This window comes from Phalangium opilio, unplaced genomic scaffold (assembly GCF_054372755.1).
Source record: "Phalangium opilio isolate 3A_F unplaced genomic scaffold, DU_Popi_V2 ptg000352l_1, whole genome shotgun sequence".
Lineage (NCBI taxonomy): Eukaryota > Metazoa > Arthropoda > Arachnida > Opiliones > Phalangiidae > Phalangium > Phalangium opilio.
The window spans coordinates 3438732-3448255 of NW_028324228.1; the positions used below are offsets into that span (position 1 = coordinate 3438732).

At 42.4% G+C, this 9524-nt stretch overlaps 39 non-coding genes across 39 annotated transcripts; all 39 read left to right on the forward strand.

Moving 5' to 3' along the window:
- Positions 1–100: 100 nt before the first annotated feature.
- On the forward strand, positions 101–172 carry TRNAD-GUC (transfer RNA aspartic acid (anticodon GUC)). The gene has a single exon. It is a non-coding gene; the product is annotated as a tRNA-Asp (tRNA).
- A 66-nt stretch (positions 173–238) lies between these two features.
- Positions 239–309, forward strand: TRNAG-UCC (transfer RNA glycine (anticodon UCC)). Its single transcript has one exon. It is a non-coding gene; the product is annotated as a tRNA-Gly (tRNA).
- A 258-nt stretch (positions 310–567) lies between these two features.
- TRNAD-GUC (transfer RNA aspartic acid (anticodon GUC)) lies at positions 568–639 on the forward strand. The gene has a single exon. It is a non-coding gene; the product is annotated as a tRNA-Asp (tRNA).
- A 144-nt stretch (positions 640–783) lies between these two features.
- On the forward strand, positions 784–855 carry TRNAD-GUC (transfer RNA aspartic acid (anticodon GUC)). Its single transcript has one exon. It is a non-coding gene; the product is annotated as a tRNA-Asp (tRNA).
- A 66-nt stretch (positions 856–921) lies between these two features.
- On the forward strand, positions 922–992 carry TRNAG-UCC (transfer RNA glycine (anticodon UCC)). The gene has a single exon. It is a non-coding gene; the product is annotated as a tRNA-Gly (tRNA).
- A 258-nt stretch (positions 993–1250) lies between these two features.
- On the forward strand, positions 1251–1322 carry TRNAD-GUC (transfer RNA aspartic acid (anticodon GUC)). Its single transcript has one exon. It is a non-coding gene; the product is annotated as a tRNA-Asp (tRNA).
- A 144-nt stretch (positions 1323–1466) lies between these two features.
- TRNAD-GUC (transfer RNA aspartic acid (anticodon GUC)) lies at positions 1467–1538 on the forward strand. The gene has a single exon. It is a non-coding gene; the product is annotated as a tRNA-Asp (tRNA).
- A 66-nt stretch (positions 1539–1604) lies between these two features.
- Positions 1605–1675, forward strand: TRNAG-UCC (transfer RNA glycine (anticodon UCC)). The gene has a single exon. It is a non-coding gene; the product is annotated as a tRNA-Gly (tRNA).
- A 258-nt stretch (positions 1676–1933) lies between these two features.
- Positions 1934–2005, forward strand: TRNAD-GUC (transfer RNA aspartic acid (anticodon GUC)). The gene has a single exon. It is a non-coding gene; the product is annotated as a tRNA-Asp (tRNA).
- A 144-nt stretch (positions 2006–2149) lies between these two features.
- TRNAD-GUC (transfer RNA aspartic acid (anticodon GUC)) lies at positions 2150–2221 on the forward strand. Its single transcript has one exon. It is a non-coding gene; the product is annotated as a tRNA-Asp (tRNA).
- Positions 2222–2287: 66 nt separating this feature from the next.
- On the forward strand, positions 2288–2358 carry TRNAG-UCC (transfer RNA glycine (anticodon UCC)). The gene has a single exon. It is a non-coding gene; the product is annotated as a tRNA-Gly (tRNA).
- Positions 2359–2616: 258 nt separating this feature from the next.
- Positions 2617–2688, forward strand: TRNAD-GUC (transfer RNA aspartic acid (anticodon GUC)). Its single transcript has one exon. It is a non-coding gene; the product is annotated as a tRNA-Asp (tRNA).
- A 146-nt stretch (positions 2689–2834) lies between these two features.
- Positions 2835–2906, forward strand: TRNAD-GUC (transfer RNA aspartic acid (anticodon GUC)). The gene has a single exon. It is a non-coding gene; the product is annotated as a tRNA-Asp (tRNA).
- Positions 2907–2972: 66 nt separating this feature from the next.
- On the forward strand, positions 2973–3043 carry TRNAG-UCC (transfer RNA glycine (anticodon UCC)). Its single transcript has one exon. It is a non-coding gene; the product is annotated as a tRNA-Gly (tRNA).
- A 258-nt stretch (positions 3044–3301) lies between these two features.
- Positions 3302–3373, forward strand: TRNAD-GUC (transfer RNA aspartic acid (anticodon GUC)). Its single transcript has one exon. It is a non-coding gene; the product is annotated as a tRNA-Asp (tRNA).
- Positions 3374–3519: 146 nt separating this feature from the next.
- Positions 3520–3591, forward strand: TRNAD-GUC (transfer RNA aspartic acid (anticodon GUC)). Its single transcript has one exon. It is a non-coding gene; the product is annotated as a tRNA-Asp (tRNA).
- Positions 3592–3657: 66 nt separating this feature from the next.
- Positions 3658–3728, forward strand: TRNAG-UCC (transfer RNA glycine (anticodon UCC)). The gene has a single exon. It is a non-coding gene; the product is annotated as a tRNA-Gly (tRNA).
- Positions 3729–3986: 258 nt separating this feature from the next.
- Positions 3987–4058, forward strand: TRNAD-GUC (transfer RNA aspartic acid (anticodon GUC)). Its single transcript has one exon. It is a non-coding gene; the product is annotated as a tRNA-Asp (tRNA).
- A 66-nt stretch (positions 4059–4124) lies between these two features.
- Positions 4125–4195, forward strand: TRNAG-UCC (transfer RNA glycine (anticodon UCC)). Its single transcript has one exon. It is a non-coding gene; the product is annotated as a tRNA-Gly (tRNA).
- Positions 4196–4453: 258 nt separating this feature from the next.
- TRNAD-GUC (transfer RNA aspartic acid (anticodon GUC)) lies at positions 4454–4525 on the forward strand. The gene has a single exon. It is a non-coding gene; the product is annotated as a tRNA-Asp (tRNA).
- Positions 4526–4669: 144 nt separating this feature from the next.
- Positions 4670–4741, forward strand: TRNAD-GUC (transfer RNA aspartic acid (anticodon GUC)). Its single transcript has one exon. It is a non-coding gene; the product is annotated as a tRNA-Asp (tRNA).
- A 66-nt stretch (positions 4742–4807) lies between these two features.
- On the forward strand, positions 4808–4878 carry TRNAG-UCC (transfer RNA glycine (anticodon UCC)). The gene has a single exon. It is a non-coding gene; the product is annotated as a tRNA-Gly (tRNA).
- A 258-nt stretch (positions 4879–5136) lies between these two features.
- TRNAD-GUC (transfer RNA aspartic acid (anticodon GUC)) lies at positions 5137–5208 on the forward strand. The gene has a single exon. It is a non-coding gene; the product is annotated as a tRNA-Asp (tRNA).
- A 144-nt stretch (positions 5209–5352) lies between these two features.
- TRNAD-GUC (transfer RNA aspartic acid (anticodon GUC)) lies at positions 5353–5424 on the forward strand. The gene has a single exon. It is a non-coding gene; the product is annotated as a tRNA-Asp (tRNA).
- A 66-nt stretch (positions 5425–5490) lies between these two features.
- Positions 5491–5561, forward strand: TRNAG-UCC (transfer RNA glycine (anticodon UCC)). Its single transcript has one exon. It is a non-coding gene; the product is annotated as a tRNA-Gly (tRNA).
- A 258-nt stretch (positions 5562–5819) lies between these two features.
- On the forward strand, positions 5820–5891 carry TRNAD-GUC (transfer RNA aspartic acid (anticodon GUC)). The gene has a single exon. It is a non-coding gene; the product is annotated as a tRNA-Asp (tRNA).
- Positions 5892–6035: 144 nt separating this feature from the next.
- TRNAD-GUC (transfer RNA aspartic acid (anticodon GUC)) lies at positions 6036–6107 on the forward strand. Its single transcript has one exon. It is a non-coding gene; the product is annotated as a tRNA-Asp (tRNA).
- A 66-nt stretch (positions 6108–6173) lies between these two features.
- TRNAG-UCC (transfer RNA glycine (anticodon UCC)) lies at positions 6174–6244 on the forward strand. The gene has a single exon. It is a non-coding gene; the product is annotated as a tRNA-Gly (tRNA).
- A 258-nt stretch (positions 6245–6502) lies between these two features.
- On the forward strand, positions 6503–6574 carry TRNAD-GUC (transfer RNA aspartic acid (anticodon GUC)). The gene has a single exon. It is a non-coding gene; the product is annotated as a tRNA-Asp (tRNA).
- A 146-nt stretch (positions 6575–6720) lies between these two features.
- On the forward strand, positions 6721–6792 carry TRNAD-GUC (transfer RNA aspartic acid (anticodon GUC)). Its single transcript has one exon. It is a non-coding gene; the product is annotated as a tRNA-Asp (tRNA).
- A 66-nt stretch (positions 6793–6858) lies between these two features.
- Positions 6859–6929, forward strand: TRNAG-UCC (transfer RNA glycine (anticodon UCC)). Its single transcript has one exon. It is a non-coding gene; the product is annotated as a tRNA-Gly (tRNA).
- Positions 6930–7325: 396 nt separating this feature from the next.
- Positions 7326–7396, forward strand: TRNAG-UCC (transfer RNA glycine (anticodon UCC)). The gene has a single exon. It is a non-coding gene; the product is annotated as a tRNA-Gly (tRNA).
- Positions 7397–7653: 257 nt separating this feature from the next.
- On the forward strand, positions 7654–7725 carry TRNAD-GUC (transfer RNA aspartic acid (anticodon GUC)). Its single transcript has one exon. It is a non-coding gene; the product is annotated as a tRNA-Asp (tRNA).
- A 146-nt stretch (positions 7726–7871) lies between these two features.
- Positions 7872–7943, forward strand: TRNAD-GUC (transfer RNA aspartic acid (anticodon GUC)). Its single transcript has one exon. It is a non-coding gene; the product is annotated as a tRNA-Asp (tRNA).
- A 66-nt stretch (positions 7944–8009) lies between these two features.
- TRNAG-UCC (transfer RNA glycine (anticodon UCC)) lies at positions 8010–8080 on the forward strand. Its single transcript has one exon. It is a non-coding gene; the product is annotated as a tRNA-Gly (tRNA).
- Positions 8081–8475: 395 nt separating this feature from the next.
- Positions 8476–8546, forward strand: TRNAG-UCC (transfer RNA glycine (anticodon UCC)). Its single transcript has one exon. It is a non-coding gene; the product is annotated as a tRNA-Gly (tRNA).
- A 258-nt stretch (positions 8547–8804) lies between these two features.
- Positions 8805–8876, forward strand: TRNAD-GUC (transfer RNA aspartic acid (anticodon GUC)). Its single transcript has one exon. It is a non-coding gene; the product is annotated as a tRNA-Asp (tRNA).
- Positions 8877–9022: 146 nt separating this feature from the next.
- TRNAD-GUC (transfer RNA aspartic acid (anticodon GUC)) lies at positions 9023–9094 on the forward strand. The gene has a single exon. It is a non-coding gene; the product is annotated as a tRNA-Asp (tRNA).
- Positions 9095–9160: 66 nt separating this feature from the next.
- On the forward strand, positions 9161–9231 carry TRNAG-UCC (transfer RNA glycine (anticodon UCC)). The gene has a single exon. It is a non-coding gene; the product is annotated as a tRNA-Gly (tRNA).
- Positions 9232–9524: the final 293 nt, after the last annotated feature.

Genomic DNA, 9524 nt, shown 5'->3' on the forward strand with positions numbered 1-9524 from the left:
ATTTAATTAGTGACTATCGCGCATGCTCCGGGACTTAGCGAAAAAAATTCGGATAGAAGTACTATAAGTTTAAAAAACTGAGATAACCAACTTTTATTCATCCTCGGTAGTATAGTGGTGAGTATCCTCGCCTGTCACGCGAGAGACCAGGGTTCGATTCCCCGCCGGGGAGCGGTTTTTTAAATGTATACTAATCTAGGCTTCTTTTGTGTGTCATATCGAAGTGTGACCTATGCAAGCATCGGTAGTTCAATGGTAGAATTCTCGCCTTCCAAGCGGGAGGTCCGGGTTCGATTCCCGGCCGGTGCAACCCGTACGATCTCGTTTCTTTGACTCTCAAAATCGTGCACATTTTTTGTAAAACCAATAACCTTTCTCGAAAAGTAAAGTGTTCAGAAATCGCCTAGACCATTATTTCTAGCGTAGAGTATTTTATAGGGTTACTTTTTCTTCAAACTCACTCTTTCATTTAATTACTGACTATTGCACATGCTCCGGGACTTTGCGAAAAAAATTCGGATAGAAGTACTATAAGTTTAAAAAACTGAGATAACCAGCTTTCATTCATGCTCGGTAGTATAGTGGTGAGTATCCTCGCCTGTCACGCGAGAGACCGGGGTTCGATTCCCCGCCGGGGAGCGGTTTATTATATGTATACTAATCTAGGCTTCTTTTGTGTGTCATATCGAAGTGTGACCTATGCAAGCATCGGTAGTTCAATGGTAGAAAATTCGGATAGAAGTACTATAAGATTAAAAAACTGAGATAACCAAATTTGATTCATCCTCGGTAGTATAGTGGTGAGTATCCTCGCCTGTCACGCGAGAGACCGGGGTTCGATTCCCCGCCGGGGAGCGGTTTTTTAAATGTATACTAATCTAGGCTTCTTTTGTGTGTCATATCGAAGTGTGACCTATGCAAGCATCGGTAGTTCAATGGTAGAATTCTCGCCTTCCAAGCGGGAGGTCCGGGTTCGATTCCCGGCCGGTGCAAGCCGTACGATCTCGTTTCTTTGACTCTCAAAATCGTGCACATTTTTTGTAAAACCAATAACGTTTCTCGAAAAGTAAAGGGTTCAGAAATCGCCTAGACCATTATTTCTAGCGTAGAGTATTTTATAGGGTTACTTTTTCTTCAAACTCACTTTTTCATTTAATTACTGACTATTGCACATGCTCCGGGACTTTGCGAAAAAAATTCGGATAGAAGTACTATAAGTTTAAAAAACTGAGATAACCAGCTTTCATTCATGCTCGGTAGTATAGTGGTGAGTATCCTCGCCTGTCACGCGAGAGACCGGGGTTCGATTCCCCGCCGGGGAGCGGTTTATTATATGTATACTAATCTAGGCTTCTTTTGTGTGTCATATCGAAGTGTGACCTATGCAAGCATCGGTAGTTCAATGGTAGAAAATTCGGATAGAAGTACTATAAGATTAAAGAACTGAGATAACCAAATTTGATTCATCCTCGGTAGTATAGTGGTGAGTATCCTCGCCTGTCACGCGAGAGACCGGGGTTCGATTCCCCGCCGGGGAGCGGTTTTTTAAATGTATACTAATCTAGGCTTCTTTTGTGTGTCATATCGAAGTGTGACCTATGCAAGCATCGGTAGTTCAATGGTAGAATTCTCGCCTTCCAAGCGGGAGGTCCGGGTTCGATTCCCGGCCGGTGCAACCCGTACGATCTCGTTTCTTTGACTCTCAAAATCGTGCACATTTTTTGTAAAACCAATAACCTTTCTCGAAAAGTAAAGTGTTCAGAAATCGCCTAGACCATTATTTCTAGCGTAGAGTATTTTATAGGGTTACTTTTTCTTCAAACTCACTCTTTCATTTAATTACTGACTATTGCACATGCTCCGGGACTTTGCGAAAAAAATTCGGATAGAAGTACTATAAGTTTAAAAAACTGAGATAACCAGCTTTCATTCATGCTCGGTAGTATAGTGGTGAGTATCCTCGCCTGTCACGCGAGAGACCGGGGTTCGATTCCCCGCCGGGGAGCGGTTTATTATATGTATACTAATCTAGGCTTCTTTTGTGTGTCATATCGAAGTGTGACCTATGCAAGCATCGGTAGTTCAATGGTAGAAAATTCGGATAGAAGTACTATAAGATTAAAAAACTGAGATAACCAAATTTGATTCATCCTCGGTAGTATAGTGGTGAGTATCCTCGCCTGTCACGCGAGAGACCGGGGTTCGATTCCCCGCCGGGGAGCGGTTTTTTAAATGTATACTAATCTAGGCTTCTTTTGTGTGTCATATCGAAGTGTGACCTATGCAAGCATCGGTAGTTCAATGGTAGAATTCTCGCCTTCCAAGCGGGAGGTCCGGGTTCGATTCCCGGCCGGTGCAAGCCGTACGATCTCGTTTCTTTGACTCTCAAAATCGTGCACATTTTTTGTAAAACCAATAACGTTTCTCGAAAAGTAAAGTGTTCAGAAATCGCCTAGACCATTATTTCTAGCGTAGAGTATTTTATAGGGTTACTTTTTCTTCAAACTCACTCTTTCATTTAATTACTGACTATTGCACATGCTCCGGGACTTTGCGAAAAAAATTCGGATAGAAGTACTATAAGTTTAAAAAACTGAGATAACCAGCTTTCATTCATGCTCGGTAGTATAGTGGTGAGTATCCTCGCCTGTCACGCGAGAGACCGGGGTTCGATTCCCCGCCGGGGAGCGGTTTATTATATGTATACTAATCTAGGCTTCTTTTGTGTGTCATATCGAAGTGTGACCTATGCAAGCATCGGTAGTTCAATGGTAGAAAATTCGGATAGAAGTACTATAAGATTAAAAAAAACTGAGATAACCAAATTTGATTCATCCTCGGTAGTATAGTGGTGAGTATCCTCGCCTGTCACGCGAGAGACCGGGGTTCGATTCCCCGCCGGGGAGCGGTTTTTTAAATGTATACTAATCTAGGCTTCTTTTGTGTGTCATATCGAAGTGTGACCTATGCAAGCATCGGTAGTTCAATGGTAGAATTCTCGCCTTCCAAGCGGGAGGTCCGGGTTCGATTCCCGGCCGGTGCAACCCGTACGATCTCGTTTCTTTGACTCTCAAAATCGTGCACATTTTTTGTAAAACCAATAACCTTTCTCGAAAAGTAAAGTGTTCAGAAATCGCCTAGACCATTATTTCTAGCGTAGAGTATTTTATAGGGTTACTTTTTCTTCAAACTCACTCTTTCATTTAATTACTGACTATTGCACATGCTCCGGGACTTTGCGAAAAAAATTCGGATAGAAGTACTATAAGTTTAAAAAACTGAGATAACCAGCTTTCATTCATGCTCGGTAGTATAGTGGTGAGTATCCTCGCCTGTCACGCGAGAGACCGGGGTTCGATTCCCCGCCGGGGAGCGGTTTATTATATGTATACTAATCTAGGCTTCTTTTGTGTGTCATATCGAAGTGTGACCTATGCAAGCATCGGTAGTTCAATGGTAGAAAATTCGGATAGAAGTACTATAAGATTAAAAAAAACTGAGATAACCAAATTTGATTCATCCTCGGTAGTATAGTGGTGAGTATCCTCGCCTGTCACGCGAGAGACCGGGGTTCGATTCCCCGCCGGGGAGCGGTTTTTTAAATGTATACTAATCTAGGCTTCTTTTGTGTGTCATATCGAAGTGTGACCTATGCACGCATCGGTAGTTCAATGGTAGAATTCTCGCCTTCCAAGCGGGAGGTCCGGGTTCGATTCCCGGCCGGTGCAACCCGTACGATCTCGTTTCTTTGACTCTCAAAATCGTGCACATTTTTTGTAAAACCAATAACCTTTCTCGAAAAGTAAAGTGTTCAGAAATCGCCTAGACCATTATTTCTAGCGTAGAGTATTTTATAGGGTTACTTTTTCTTCAAACTCACTCTTTCATTTAATTACTGACTATTGCACATGCTCCGGGACTTTGCGAAAAAAATTCGGATAGAAGTACTATAAGTTTAAAAAACTGAGATAACCAGCTTTCATTCATGCTCGGTAGTATAGTGGTGAGTATCCTCGCCTGTCACGCGAGAGACCGGGGTTCGATTCCCCGCCGGGGAGCGGTTTTTTAAATGTATACTAATCTAGGCTTCTTTTGTGTGTCATATCGAAGTGTGACCTATGCAAGCATCGGTAGTTCAATGGTAGAATTCTCGCCTTCCAAGCGGGAGGTCCGGGTTCGATTCCCGGCCGGTGCAAGCCGTACGATCTCGTTTCTTTGACTCTCAAAATCGTGCACATTTTTTGTAAAACCAATAACGTTTCTCGAAAAGTAAAGGGTTCAGAAATCGCCTAGACCATTATTTCTAGCGTAGAGTATTTTATAGGGTTACTTTTTCTTCAAACTCACTCTTTCATTTAATTACTGACTATTGCACATGCTCCGGGACTTTGCGAAAAAAATTCGGATAGAAGTACTATAAGTTTAAAAAACTGAGATAACCAGCTTTCATTCATGCTCGGTAGTATAGTGGTGAGTATCCTCGCCTGTCACGCGAGAGACCGGGGTTCGATTCCCCGCCGGGGAGCGGTTTATTATATGTATACTAATCTAGGCTTCTTTTGTGTGTCATATCGAAGTGTGACCTATGCAAGCATCGGTAGTTCAATGGTAGAAAATTCGGATAGAAGTACTATAAGATTAAAAAACTGAGATAACCAAATTTGATTCATCCTCGGTAGTATAGTGGTGAGTATCCTCGCCTGTCACGCGAGAGACCGGGGTTCGATTCCCCGCCGGGGAGCGGTTTTTTAAATGTATACTAATCTAGGCTTCTTTTGTGTGTCATATCGAAGTGTGACCTATGCAAGCATCGGTAGTTCAATGGTAGAATTCTCGCCTTCCAAGCGGGAGGTCCGGGTTCGATTCCCGGCCGGTGCAAGCCGTACGATCTCGTTTCTTTGACTCTCAAAATCGTGCACATTTTTTGTAAAACCAATAACGTTTCTCGAAAAGTAAAGGGTTCAGAAATCGCCTAGACCATTATTTCTAGCGTAGAGTATTTTATAGGGTTACTTTTTCTTCAAACTCACTTTTTCATTTAATTACTGACTATTGCACATGCTCCGGGACTTTGCGAAAAAAATTCGGATAGAAGTACTATAAGTTTAAAAAACTGAGATAACCAGCTTTCATTCATGCTCGGTAGTATAGTGGTGAGTATCCTCGCCTGTCACGCGAGAGACCGGGGTTCGATTCCCCGCCGGGGAGCGGTTTATTATATGTATACTAATCTAGGCTTCTTTTGTGTGTCATATCGAAGTGTGACCTATGCAAGCATCGGTAGTTCAATGGTAGAAAATTCGGATAGAAGTACTATAAGATTAAAGAACTGAGATAACCAAATTTGATTCATCCTCGGTAGTATAGTGGTGAGTATCCTCGCCTGTCACGCGAGAGACCGGGGTTCGATTCCCCGCCGGGGAGCGGTTTTTTAAATGTATACTAATCTAGGCTTCTTTTGTGTGTCATATCGAAGTGTGACCTATGCAAGCTACGGTAGTTCAATGGTAGAATTCTCGCCTTCCAAGCGGGAGGTCCGGGTTCGATTCCCGGCCGGTGCAACCCGTACGATCTCGTTTCTTTGACTCTCAAAATCGTGCACATTTTTTGTAAAACCAATAACCTTTCTCGAAAAGTAAAGTGTTCAGAAATCGCCTAGACCATTATTTCTAGCGTAGAGTATTTTATAGGGTTACTTTTTCTTCAAACTCACTCTTTCATTTAATTACTGACTATTGCACATGCTCCGGGACTTTGCGAAAAAAATTCGGATAGAAGTACTATAAGTTTAAAAAACTGAGATAACCAGCTTTCATTCATGCTCGGTAGTATAGTGGTGAGTATCCTCGCCTGTCACGCGAGAGACCGGGGTTCGATTCCCCGCCGGGGAGCGGGTTATTATATGTATACTAATCTAGGCTTCTTTTGTGTGTCATATCGAAGTGTGACCTATGCAAGCATCGGTAGTTCAATGGTAGAAAATTCGGATAGAAGTACTATAAGATTAAAAAACTGAGATAACCAAATTTGATTCATCCTCGGTAGTATAGTGGTGAGTATCCTCGCCTGTCACGCGAGAGACCGGGGTTCGATTCCCCGCCGGGGAGCGGTTTTTTAAATGTATACTAATCTAGGCTTCTTTTGTGTGTCATATCGAAGTGTGACCTATGCAAGCATCGGTAGTTCAATGGTAGAATTCTCGCCTTCCAAGCGGGAGGTCCGGGTTCGATTCCCGGCCGGTGCAAGCCGTACGATCTCGTTTCTTTGACTCTCAAAATCGTGCACATTTTTTGTAAAACCAATAACGTTTCTCGAAAAGTAAAGTGTTCAGAAATCGCCTAGACCATTATTTCTAGCGTAGAGTATTTTATAGGGTTACTTTTTCTTCAAACTCACTCTTTCATTTAATTACTGACTATTGCACATGCTCCGGGACTTTGCGAAAAAAATTCGGATAGAAGTACTATAAGTTTAAAAAACTGAGATAACCAGCTTTCATTCATGCTCGGTAGTATAGTGGTGAGTATCCTCGCCTGTCACGCGAGAGACCGGGGTTCGATTCCCCGCCGGGGAGCGGTTTATTATATGTATACTAATCTAGGCTTCTTTTGTGTGTCATATCGAAGTGTGACCTATGCAAGCATCGGTAGTTCAATGGTAGAAAATTCGGATAGAAGTACTATAAGATTAAAAAAAACTGAGATAACCAAATTTGATTCATCCTCGGTAGTATAGTGGTGAGTATCCTCGCCTGTCACGCGAGAGACCGGGGTTCGATTCCCCGCCGGGGAGCGGTTTTTTAAATGTATACTAATCTAGGCTTCTTTTGTGTGTCATATCGAAGTGTGACCTATGCAAGCATCGGTAGTTCAATGGTAGAATTCTCGCCTTCCAAGCGGGAGGTCCGGGTTCGATTCCCGGCCGGTGCAAGCCGTACGATCTCGTTTCTTTGACTCTCAAAATCGTGCACATTTTTTGTAAAACCAATAACGTTTCTCGAAAAGTAAAGGGTTCAGAAATCGCCTTGACCATTATTTCTAGCGTAGAGTATTTTATTGGGTTACTTTTTCTTCAAACTCACTTTTTCATTTAATTAGTGACTATCGCGCATGCTCCGGGACTTAGCGAAAAAAAATCGGATAGAAGTACTATAAGTTTAAAAAACTGAGATAACCAAATATGGTTCATCCTCGGTAGTATAGTGGTGAGTATCCTCGCCTGTCACGCGAGAGACCGGCGTTCGATTCCCCGCCTGGGAGCGGTTTTTTAAATGTATACTAATCTAGGCTTCTTTTGTGTGTCATATCGAAGTGTGACCTATGCAAGCATCGGTAGTTCAATGGTAGAATTCTCGCCTTCCAAGCGGGAGGTCCGGGTTCGATTCCCGGCCGGTGCAACCCGTACGATCTCGTTTCTTTGACTCTCAAAATCGTGCACATTTTTTGTAAAACCAATAACCTTTCTCGAAAAGTAAAGTGTTCAGAAATCGCCTAGACCATTATTTCTAGCGTAGAGTATTTTATAGGGTTACTTTTTCTTCAAACTCACTCTTTCATTTAATTACTGATATTGCACATGCTCCGGGACTTTGCGAAAAAAATTCGGATAGAAGTACTATAAGTTTAAAAAACTGAGATAACCAGCTTTCATTCATGCTCGGTAGTATAGTGGTGAGTATCCTCGCCTGTCACGCGAGAGACCGGGGTTCGATTCCCCGCCGGGGAGCGGTTTATTATATGTATACTAATCTAGGCTTCTTTTGTGTGTCATATCGAAGTGTGACCTATGCAAGCATCGGTAGTTCAATGGTAGAAAATTCGGATAAAAGTACTATAAGATTAAAAAAAACTGAGATAATCAAATTTGATTCATCCTCGGTAGTATAGTGGTGAGTATCCTCGCCTGTCACGCGAGAGACCGGGGTTCGATTCCCCGCCGGGGAGCGGTTTTTTAAATGTATACTAATCTAGGCTTCTTTTGTGTGTCATATCGAAGTGTGACCTATGCACGCATCGGTAGTTCAATGGTAGAATTCTCGCCTTCCAAGCGGGAGGTCCGGGTTCGATTCCCGGCCGGTGCAACCCGTACGATCTCGTTTCTTTGACTCTCAAAATCGTGCACATTTTTTGTAAAACCAATAACCTTTCTCGAAAAGTAAAGTGTTCAGAAATCGCCTTGACCATTATTTCTAGCGTAGAGTATTTTATAGGGTTACTTTTTCTTCAAACTCACTTTTTCATTTAATTACTGACTATTGCACATGCTCCGGGACTTTGCGAAAAAAATTCGGATAGAAGTACTATAAGTTTAAAAAACTGAGATAACCAAATATGGTTCATCCTCGGTAGTATAGTGGTGAGTATCCTCGCCTGTCACGCGAGAGACCGGGGTTCGATTCCCGCCGGGGAGCGGTTTTTTAAATGTATACTAATCTAGGCTTCTTTTGTGTGTCATATCGAAGTGTGACCTATGCAAGCATCGGTAGTTAAATGGTAGAATTCTCGCCTTCCAAGCGGGAGGTCCGGGTTCGATTCCCGGCCGGTGCAACCCGTACGATCTCGTTTCTTTGACTCTCAAAATCGTGCACATTTTTTGTAAAACCAATAACCTTTCTCGAAAAGTAAAGTGTTCAGAAATCGCCTAGACCATTATTTCTAGCGTAGAGTATTTTATAGGGTTACTTTTTCTTCAAACTCACTTTTTCATTTAATTACTGACTATTGCACATGCTCCGGGACTTTGCGAAAAAAATTCGGATAGAAGTACTATAAGTTTAAAAAACTGAGATAACCAGCTTTCATTCATGCTCGGTAGTATAGTGGTGAGTATCCTCGCCTGTCACGCGAGAGACCGGGGTTCGATTCCCCGCCGGGGAGCGGTTTATTATATGTATACTAATCTAGGCTTCTTTTGTGTGTCATATCGAAGTGTGACCTATGCAAGCATCGGTAGTTCAATGGTAGAAAATTCGGATAAAAGTACTATAAGATTAAAAAAAACTGAGATAATCAAATTTGATTCATCCTCGGTAGTATAGTGGTGAGTATCCTCGCCTGTCACGCGAGAGACCGGGGTTCGATTCCCCGCCGGGGAGCGGTTTTTTAAATGTATACTAATCTAGGCTTCTTTTGTGTGTCATATCGAAGTGTGACCTATGCACGCATCGGTAGTTCAATGGTAGAATTCTCGCCTTCCAAGCGGGAGGTCCGGGTTCGATTCCCGGCCGGTGCAACCCGTACGATCTCGTTTCTTTGACTCTCAAAATCGTGCACATTTTTTGTAAAACCAATAACCTTTCTCGAAAAGTAAAGTGTTCAGAAATCGCCTTGACCATTATTTCTAGCGTAGAGTATTTTATAGGGTTACTTTTTCTTCAAACTCACTTTTTCATTTAATTACTGACTATTGCACATGCTCCGGGACTTTGCGAAAAAAATTCGGATAGAAGTACTATAAGTTTAAAAAACTGAGATAACCAAATATGGTTCATCCTCGGTAGTATAGTGGTGAGTATCCTCGCCTGT